The sequence below is a fragment of the Monopterus albus genome, unplaced genomic scaffold (assembly GCF_001952655.1).
Source record: "Monopterus albus unplaced genomic scaffold, M_albus_1.0 scaffold218.1, whole genome shotgun sequence".
Classification (NCBI taxonomy): domain Eukaryota; kingdom Metazoa; phylum Chordata; class Actinopteri; order Synbranchiformes; family Synbranchidae; genus Monopterus; species Monopterus albus.
In genome coordinates, this window is record NW_018128098.1 from 686,301 (window position 1) to 694,039 (window position 7,739).

The 7,739-nt window shown below is 41.0% G+C and overlaps 1 long non-coding RNA gene across 2 annotated transcripts; it reads left to right on the plus strand.

Annotated features, from left to right (window-relative positions):
* The first annotated feature begins 13 nt into the window (after positions 1-13).
* Positions 14-7,733, plus strand: LOC109971261 (uncharacterized). 2 transcript variants are annotated; one of them, XR_002276516.1, is made up of 3 exons: positions 14-180; positions 782-939; positions 7,472-7,733. It is a non-coding gene; the product is annotated as an uncharacterized LOC109971261 (long non-coding RNA). The 2 variants fall into 2 exon arrangements; XR_002276517.1 differs by having other exon boundaries at positions 782-904.
* The last annotated feature ends 6 nt before the right edge of the window (positions 7,734-7,739 follow it).

Below are 7,739 nucleotides of genomic sequence, written 5' to 3' on the forward strand. Positions count from 1 at the left end.
CATCCAGTTGCACACCCTTTCCCGAAAACACAGGGTCTGAGGTCAGCCGAATCAACAGCCATTACTGCAAAGCCGACAGAGAACTCTACCCTACGTCCTGTCAGAGAGGGATATGCTGAGAACACTTTGTGACTGAAAGACAGTGACCTGCATCTTGATTTTCCCAGTCTGGGAGAACAGGTTAGTTAGATAATAAAGGGTCAATAGATCCAAATGATGACCACATAAATAGTTTCCAGTCCAGTGTATACATTACTGTAGAGAAGATGGCTGCTTAGAGTGCTATTTGGTATACATTCATCAGCCATAGTTTCTATGCAGCCTTGGAAAAGATCACTTATCATGTAAAGAGAGGAATTAATGACATTAGCCAGGGGTCCATCAGAAGGTTAAAGACTTACATTAGCTTAAGTAAAAAAAAAATGGGATGGGGATGCTATGCTACACTCTCAGTGCATCAATTACATTTCTGAAATCAGATAAAAACATGGAATAGAGAAGTTAACCTTCAACCCTTTTTTGTGGAAGACAATTCCCTGTTCTTTAATAATCAGCCTGGGCTATTCAGTAGGGTTTCAAGATGGACAGTCCTGCAAAGATGGACTGATTATAGGCCATTACCTGGAGCTGAACTGATACAAGACAAGCTAGACAATAGCTGACACTGCTGAAACAGCTTCATTGTGTAGCAGCAGCACATCTGTATTCAGAGGTGATTTAGCTGAGGTGGGAATAGCAGAACAGCTTTAAATCTGTTCTACAATGTCTGCTCCATCTGCAGAGTGCAGATACAGGCCTTCACGCGGGACTTCAAACAGAGCAGCCCAGCCCAACCTGCACACCAGACTGGAGCTCCATGCATCCACACACACCCGCCCTTATCAGAGCACAACAGGAGGATGAGGTAAACAACTGAAGAATTTGCTGTAAATAAGCCTGGTAAGAGTTGTTTTAATGGCTGTTAAATGTAGAATAGTGGAGTGCTTTATGCTGGGTTTGGTCAGTATAGTTCTGGGGAAATGCCTGTGAGGTAAGTTAAACTGGAAATGTATGTAAATGGATGTAAATGTAAATTATTCAAGTGGTTCAGTAATCATAATAGACATGTGCATGGGGCTCTTCTGTCTAACAGCAGTCAGAACCTTGGCGTATGATGTCCTTCAATGTGCAAGGTCTCTAAAGAGCTCATCTCTTCTTTAGATTCAGACTGAAACACCCACGCTCATGATTTCCCCTCCCACACATCTAGTTTGCTTTCTTTCCCTGTCAAGGCCAGCGTCTATAACATCAGTATTGCCTGCATCTCATTTCAAGACTTCCATCTACTAAACTGTGTGCAATGCCTGTTGGCTTTGTTGATTACATTATGTACTATGTCTTCAATTTCTGGGAAACAGTGGGAAAAAAATTCTTTGTGTCTGTATTCTGGTATGGACAGTATGCAACACAGAAATGGATTTACAGCAATATGGCAAAATGCCTTTATGAGAACCGAGAACAGTTTGACAGTCAAGGCTGGAATCATGATCATAAAGATAATGTATTCAATGTGTTACAAGACTTTAATAGTTTCATATAGAATAGCTAAAATAGCCAACTACCACTGTTAATTACCGATGTCCTGACATTGCTTTCTTGACTGGAAGACACAATTTCTCACTGGATAATGTATATGTGGTGTTTAAAGTAATCAACAACCCACAACACTCAGTGACAACGCTGAGCCACTAGATGTCACTGTGACCTTATTTCACCTCCCGTCAGCGGTGCAACTGACACAAATGCCTGTGTGTGTTAAGTACTGAGAGGCTGCCTCTGTTATGGGATGCTCATGAAGCTGTCTAAACTGCACAGCTGCAGTTTAGACACTGTCTGCAAGACTATTACTATTCAGGACCAGTTCCACTGCTCCCATCCCTTCTCTCTGCAATACTCTCAAACCATAACAGTGCCTGGCGGCGGGAGGCTTGGAAATTACTGTAAGCTGCAGCTCTGCTGGAGCAGGACTGCATATATTACACTGCATCTGAACTCGAGGTCCTGTCTGCAGGGAGTACCACAGCCCTGCAAAAAAAAAAAAGAATTTCAGACATGCTTTCTGTTATCATTAAGATAACTGCAGTGGTGATGGCACTCTGAGAACCAATGGACAATCAAATGCATCAATTTCTGCTATAATTCTGACCAATCATGTGAATCAATATCCCCTTATCCTTTCCCCTCTCTCTGTCTTTCCCTCCTGTACATCTATATCTATATCTTTCAGCCAGACAAACGTGGAAGTGATAATGCACAGCAGTTCTACCTGACTGCTGCTATTAGGCTTCTGTTTGTTCTGACTGATGGGAGAAAAAAAGTAATTCGAATCTTTTCAGGTTGGCCATTGCACAAATCAATATTATATAAGGAGGCCTGATGAATTTGAAATTTGTACTCAGAGTGAGTATTGATCAGTCTCAGTCAAGACTCTTGAAAGCTCATGTAGATTCACAATCAATATGTAGCTTAAACCACATAACGCACCTTATAACTCTAACAAGAGAACACATATGAGTAGCATCAACAATCCCATTAATCCATGCATCCATTATCTATGCCGCTTATCCAATAAAGGGTCACTGGTTGGAGCCAAACCTTTAATTAATTTTTATTCATTAAAATGACTAAATTTGAGCATAGTGTTAGAGAAAATAAGCAAAACTGCTGTAACTTTCCTGCTTCTAGTCAGATATTAGTGAGGCTCCCTGAGGAGGACTGGGCAGGGCGTGGTGCTCTTGCCTAGGAGGGTGAACTCCTCCAGTTCACTAGATAGATGAGACTGTCAATAGAAATTCTGGATGCTTAACACCACACAGTCATCATGTTACTCTTGGCATTATCAGTGTTGTAAAAGGTGATGCTATAACAATACAAATTCAAACATGATTTAAAAATTTCAGTCCCATTTTGGCTTTTATTGGTTATGTAAACTTAATATGCTCAAAATGAAATGCTCCCACTGCCCTGACACAACACAACAGTCTAGCAGACAGATCCTGCGTCAGTTCAGTCTTGCTGCGGCTCATCAAAATGAGAGCTGTATGCTGGAAGGTACTCTCCAGACTCTAATATCATTAGGGACGGATATACATCGCCTGGACTAATCCAGCTGTTCTCCACAATTACATTTTAGCCTCTTAGACATAGCTGACCCAAGTTCATTGGAACAGTCCTTTCTGAGAAGGACTTAATGATCTAGTTACAGGCTGCAGAGGAAGTCTAGAGAAAATACTTATGTCTCATTCATATTCAGTTCTGCTTACAGATACTGTAATTAGGGGTGTCATAACAAAAAAAAAGTAACAAATCATTGCAGCTTTAGATTTAATTAAGAATGGCCTTAGCTTTTTACAAGATGGTCAAAATTCAGGAAGGTAACAGCCCACGCATTTATCACGTCAAACTAAATGCTTACATTAGCTCAGATTCAAACAACTACATTGCAGGAAATAGTTTTATATCTTATTAGAAAATATTTACTCTTTGATCAGCTGCATTTTTCTTACTGTGCATTTCGTTGATCAAATACTCGTACATACAGTGCCTGAAATAAGTCACAGAAATTACAGCTTTATTTTTAACTTCCAAGCAACATTTCAATACTATGTTAAAATGTAGATGCAAGATCAAAGTTTAAAAGCTCAGGTGAAGCACAAAAGACATGTTTATGTAGTTGGACATGCTATATGGCATTTATTGAAATCAGCCCAGCCAGCAGGCACTGGATGCCGCATGCGTCTCAGAGAGGGACTCGCCCGACTCTGCTCACAAATGGATCCTTCATTAAACTGGCATCTGGAGTCCCTCTAATAAGCAGACTGAGGGTGCTGAATTACAAGGACATGTTGTCCACATCTGGGTATGTTTTAAAGAAAAAGAGAGACAGACATTAAGATATGCGCAGTCACATAGCTTTGTCTTCTATCTTGTATTTGCTCTGGTTGCCTGGGCCACCTGCACACTGACATGTGAATCATACTGTGGGGACGTCGCTCTGTGTTCTAGCAAACAAATTAAATGCACAATTGAACTTTATGATTGTTCTGGTAGGGCCAGCGTCCTATATCCAAAGCTAGACTGGTAATTTATGATGTTGCAGAGACTAACGCACCAATCATTTGCCTCAGCGCAGGAGAGTAGTGGTAACATCTGCAGAGATAGTAACTGTTAAGAGTGCTGCAGTGATGATGTGCCTCTCCATCCAGTAGCAGGCAACTAGTTGCAGAGAAGCCCCTTGGTGCTGTCCATGATGCTGAGGAGAACAAAAGCATCAAAAGCTGAAGCTCTCCCCCTTGCAGGGAGGGGCTGAGCTATGAAGGAGGAGTCACCATGTGCACTTGATTCAATTAGGCAGTCTGTGAGGCCTCCCCTGGGAGCAGGCTGCAAAGAAGGGGGCTGCAGGCCTGTCTAACAAAGACATTCAATCCACCCTTTTGCCCCTTCTGAATCTACCTCATTAGTCAGACGAATGAGTGTTGATCATCTCAACCAGTGTCCTCACCACACACACCATCTTACAACACTGAGGAGCAACAGATCTTCTGATTCTCTCAGGCTCAAGCAAGGCAACATGATAAATAAAACAAAGGTCTGAATTTGCACTGCAGAGACTAACTGAAGAAGGCAATTTTTTTATTTTCTGCATTCTGTGTGCACACTACACACTCAGCACTTCATGTGTACTTGTTCACTGGATGTGTGTACCAGTTATGTTTGCTGGTTAACATTACATTTTTGTAAACTTTGTTATATGCATTTAACGATCCATACGAGCTGAGCCTGACCCTGCAACGCAAACAGAAGCTGACACAGCAATTCAGAATGAGCAAATAACCCAGCTGCAATATGTCTGTCAGTCCAAGGGGTGGGCAAGCATCAATAAAAGCCATATCTCTTGGTAAACATCTGTCAAATCCACTATCTCACTCACTCCACTGAACGTCCCACCTTTCAAAGTTTCCTTTGCATCACAGAAAATGAGCAGAGCATTTAGCTCTTCTGAATGTCAGACAGATAAATACGGTCGAGCAACAGTATTCATCTTTCATTCGGCTGGTACTTTGCAACTCTGACAATGCGCGAATGCAGAAACACAGCAGATGTCTGTGTTTCTGCATTCGCACATTGTCAGAGTTTCTTAAGTGCAATGGAGGAACTTTAAAAAAGAAAACGTATAGAAATCAGTGCCAGGTCATGTCTGTCTGCACCAAGCTGGTCAAAAATATTTTTAAGACCTTATGACCATACAACCACAGTGTGATAAATGGTGATTGTAATGCTTGGTTTCTATAGCTACATCAACCACCATGCAATAAATTCAACCTAAGTCTTGATCCTTTTAATCAAATAATTCTTTTGATTTGTACAAATACATATCAGTGAGCCACTGCCATCACAGATGAACAAAAACACACACCAGTCTGTCACAGCCACCACAGCCGCTCATGTGCACTCACATCCAGCGACAGGCACGCCTACCTGCAGTCTGACACCTGCTGTGCTCTGGGACCACTTGGCTGTTTCAGCAATCATCGTCATCATAGGAACCAGAGATAATTACACAGCTTCCAACCACCAGGCTGGCCTGCTTTGCTAGAACCGTATTGCTCCAGTGCAGCAATAACACTTCCCTAAATGAATGCATAGCACTTTACTGCATGACTGACAGCGCCTATTTATTCTGCTGTCCAACTGGAAAAAAAAAAATTAATTTGGCACTTAAGGCTCCCACCCCTGTGAATAATGTGTCATCATCCCCTCAAACAGCAACCTCCCCACTAAAATCATCACCATTTCTCAATGCACTTTTTCTAATCCCCAGTTTTAGATAACACAACTAATGAAGAGTCTTGCATCAAAACCTTTTTACATTTAAACAAAAAGATAAATTATTGGTGTTTGATCTCAGTTTGTTCTCATCAGCTTGGCCATTTATCTTGTGCTATTATAACATTTGACTTAAGCAATTATTCACTGTCTCCCCATTAAATATAACAAAAACATCATTCAATCAAACTAAAAAATGAGCAAATGGTACTGTGGACACAAACAATCCGATTTACACATTTTTAAAATCTAGCTGAGCGCTGTGAGAGCTTTATCTTGCAACTGAAAGTCCATATCAGATATGTGGCGTATTTGTTAGCCACTGCCTCTTTGTTCACTTCACACTATCTACTTTATGGTCTGGTCATCAGAATAACAGCTCTCTAACAGTTACCACTTGTGCAGACAGATCCTGGTAACACCTCTCCTCCTCCCCTCAGGGAGGACAGACGTTGGGCTTTACGCTCTCCTGTGCCCCATTATATTTATGTAAATGAGACTAAAATGAGGGGAAATCAGGGGGCATCCTTTCCTGTTAGTGCTAATTAGCAATAATATTGTATACATTATGTATGAAATCCCCCTCTGTGTAGCTATACATTGTGACCTTGAGCACAAGGCCAAGTTTGGATTGTCACCTAGAGCTCTTATTATTCTATAGTCTGACTACGTACAAAAAATCTCCAAAATAAATTTTGCACAGACCCACAGTCATTTGTAATGAAAAGTTGAAGTGGGAGTCTGGGAGACCTTTTTGAAAATAACTGTTGGGGATTATAATACTGATGAGCATAACACACAGGAGAGCCATCCTGGCTGCGCAGAGATCTATTAATATAATACGGCCACAGTTTGCCAATGAATCAGGCCTCATAAAGGAGCCAAACAGCAGGAGAGAGGCAGAGCAGGCACATAGGTGATGAGACACATCACATTCAAGATTGCCACTCTGCTCCCGAGAGCTCAGTTCCCATAAAAGGGAGTTGCATTAAGATAATAATGTCAAAAAGCAATTATTAAAGAGCAATAAAATATGTTTAGTGTCCTCTCCAGGCGAGTAGCACATGTATTCTTTTAGTCACTGAGCTGAGAAGTGATGCCTGCGGCCCCTCGGGTGTCTGGCCAGCTATAAGATAGAAATGACAGGAAAATTGATCTATGACAAAAGCAGACATGAATATTTGCTTTGTTATATACACAGTTGGCAGTTTATTAGGTACACCTAGCCAAAGCTATTGCAGTATAATACGACAATCCTGTGTTATATTTTCCCTTCATAAAGGTGTTAATGTTCAGTTTTCATTCAAACTGTTTTAGAGAGATGCTGATTCTTTGTATGATCATACTGGAAAATGTAGTTTGTGCTGCTGTTGAACTGTAATGCATTATAAACAGTGGGGGGTTTAGCATAGCACAGATATTAATGGTGTAATCAGTATAATACTGTTCGACACCACAAACTACTTCTTCCAACATGACCATACAATTGAATCAACACTTTTCTAAAACAGAAACAAAATTCTGAGCATATTCAAAACTGTGTAAACATTCCTGATGTAGCAACAGATGAATTTTACATTTTTCTTCTGTTCATGTTTGACTTTAGTCCCTGTGTTACCGGTGGTTATGGAACAGCACTCCAACATTAGAGCTCGCCATCTTGTTCCAGCAAGTTGTACTTCCACACAGCCTGTGTCTCAAGGGGACAACCTAGGATACCTGCAGCAAGCACCAGGAAAAACCATAGCAACACACAACAAAGACTCAGCATGGCCGCAGGAAATTATCTGCATCAATCAAAGACTGAAACATGCTCTGAATCCATCTTTAATCTACTGTGAATCTATATTAGACACAGCATGTTCTTGGTTTAA